At 39.7% G+C, this 2,719-nt stretch overlaps 1 pseudogene; it reads right to left on the reverse strand.

The window, feature by feature from the left end:
* Positions 1-981, reverse strand: part of LOC115951697 — a 6,782-nt pseudogene extending 5,801 nt beyond the window's left edge.
* Between the last annotated feature and the right edge of the window lie 1,738 nt (positions 982-2,719).

A 2,719-nucleotide genomic window follows, 5' to 3' on the forward strand; every position in this document is an offset into this window, starting at 1 on the left:
TTGGTCTAAAATAATAAGTTCCAGAATAGGAAAATGGCTATTAACTAATATGGGGCTGGAAAGTCAATCGGCCATTAATCAACGCCATAAATCACGCCCAATCAAAGTAGATCAGCCCTCAATAGCTTGGATTAAATTTATTACACCTTCATCTTCCTTTGGGCCAAGCTTGGAATGTCCTGCGTTAGAATCAGCCCAAATCTCTTGAATCAGCCCATTAAGTGCTTCTTTGATCTTCTTGGATCTTGCTTTAATAATAGGCCCAATTGGAACATGCAATGGATCCTTGAATGCTTTGTGATTCTCATCAGGGGCCCAAGTTGTAAGGGGTACAAAATGCAGTGTCTACAGATGCCCCTCGTTTGATTCGTGAGCTTCACTAAGTGAATCAAAAGAATAAGAGCCAAAACATTTTGTTTTAATATATAGCTCAGGCCCAACCCACGCACACGCACACGCACACGACACACATCACACATACATGTGGTAGGGTGCAACTCCGAAGAGATGCTTAGGATTCGTATGTTCGAAGTCCCACCTTTGTTGCTCAGGAAATGAGCAATGGTAGGTTCACTACCCCAGAAACTGTTTTGCCATTTGCAAGCAAATGGCGAGTGACTCACTATCCTAGAGTCACTCAAAAAGAAAAAAGAAAAACAAACAAAGATGCTCTTATGAGCTAACCTAACAAACAACAAAAGGATATAGTCTCTGTGATTTCTATCTAAGGTTCTTGCTTCAAACTTCTTCAGGTGACTTGTTCCTCTTGTCTTCTTCACTTCTTTCTCTATCTTTTTCTAGTGAGGCTCGTGCCTTGGGTTGACCTTGGTCTCTTTCTCTATCATTATCTCTACCCTTTTCTACCATGCCTACATGTTCAATTCCCAAAGGATATGTGCATGAGTAATCTTGATTGTTGGATCCACTAGGAATGGTGAAAACTCGCTGATTGTGCATAGGGAGGAATCTTTTGCCTCTCATGACTTACTTGGGGATGAGAAACTCGCTAAAGAGTAGTAGGAATTGATTCGCTGAGGAGTGGTGTAGATGTGTGATCAATTGGGGAAGAATCTTTTGCTCCCTTCATGGTTTGCTGAGGACTTTGAGGAAGAATCTTCTACTTCCTTACTGGAGATTTTTTTTTTAAGGTGTATTGGACTCACTGGCTAAGAATCTTTTGCTTCCTCACCAGGGATACTTTAGGTGTACTTGATTTACCAAGGATACTTCTGGGAAGAATCTTCTGCTTCCACACTAGGGATTGTTCAAATGTGCTTGGGTTCATCGGGGAAGAATCTTCTCTCTCCTCTATAGGGATGATATTCATTAGGGAAGAATCTTCTACTTCCTTATTGGGAATGATGCTTGATGTGCTTGAACCATTGATGAAGAATCTTCTGTTTCCTCCATGGGGGTAGTGTTCTTGATATGCTTGATTCATTGGAGGAAGAATCTTCTGCTTCCTTATTGGGGATAGTGTTCTTGATTTTGTGTGATCTGTTGGAAATGGTTTTGGGATGTACATGCTTCATTAGGGGAAGAGTCTTCTACTTCCTTTATTGCTCACTAGGGAGTCTTTTGATGATTTTGTGCCTAATTGGGGCAATCTTGAGATGTTCCTCCCTTTTTTTAAAGAAGGATTTTTTTTTTTAATTATTATTATTGTTCATGACTAAACTACACATAGTTTAATGGTAAGGCCTAAACTACACGTAGTTTAACCATCAGGTGTGTTCTCGCCTTTTCTTTTTTCTTCAATGGTTACCAATAGTTTCTTTTTCTTCTTCCTTCTCTTCATCTCCTTCACTCCTTCACATTCCTCATTACTCTTCTTTCTTCTTTTTTTCTTTCTATAAAAATCTCCTTCTCCCCTTTCTTTCTCTAACTTTCTGACTCTCTCATTCTCTCACACCTTCTTTTTCTTCTCATTTTCTCTCATCATCTTTTCCAACGGCACCCAAGGCCAATAAGTCCTCTTACGTCATTTCTTTTGATGCATTCCATCTCACTCGCTAGAGTGGGGCAACAAGGATAATGGGGCCTCCACCATTGACATTCTGGCGAGAGAATCAGATCCTCATGGCTGAATCTATAAGTTTTCAAACTTTTTCTCATTTTCAAGTTTCTCTCTAATCTTTTATTTTAATGCATTTTCGGCCATGTAAATGCTTGCGTTTTGTTGTGGGATGGGTTTAGATGAAAACCTGACATCTTTGGAGGGCTAGGAACATGTTTAGGGTTGATTTTGGAAGATGTATGGTTGAAAATGTCGAAGAGCTACTTCTGTCTGTGTTTTTGTGTGTATGGGCTCGGGCTTGCATACGCAGCTTGTATTTATGCATATGCATGCTTGTTCTTGAGGTTTTGTGTATGTAGGGATGGGCCTACGTATGTTGGGTCTTGTTTGCATACGTGGGCTTTGACCCGTGTACGTGAGACGCTTGGCGAAGGCCTTACTCTGCCCATTTTCACTTATTTTTCATCTATTTTACTTCTATATGCAATCTTAACACACATTTTTGTCATTTTTGCACTTGAATATCACTGTATCCTTCTTTTTATCTTCATCCTTGCATTGAAAACATCATTTTCATCAATTCTTCTTAAATCAAGAATCTAATGTCATATTTTTGTTTTGGTAGTCATCATCCCCTTATGCTTGGAGTGGGAGCATTAATAAGGTGGTAGAGTGGTACAACCTTCTTATCCCCAAAACCAG

The sequence above is a fragment of the Quercus lobata genome, chromosome 7, assembly GCF_001633185.2.
Source record: "Quercus lobata isolate SW786 chromosome 7, ValleyOak3.0 Primary Assembly, whole genome shotgun sequence".
NCBI classification, from domain to species: Eukaryota; Viridiplantae; Streptophyta; class Magnoliopsida; order Fagales; family Fagaceae; genus Quercus; species Quercus lobata.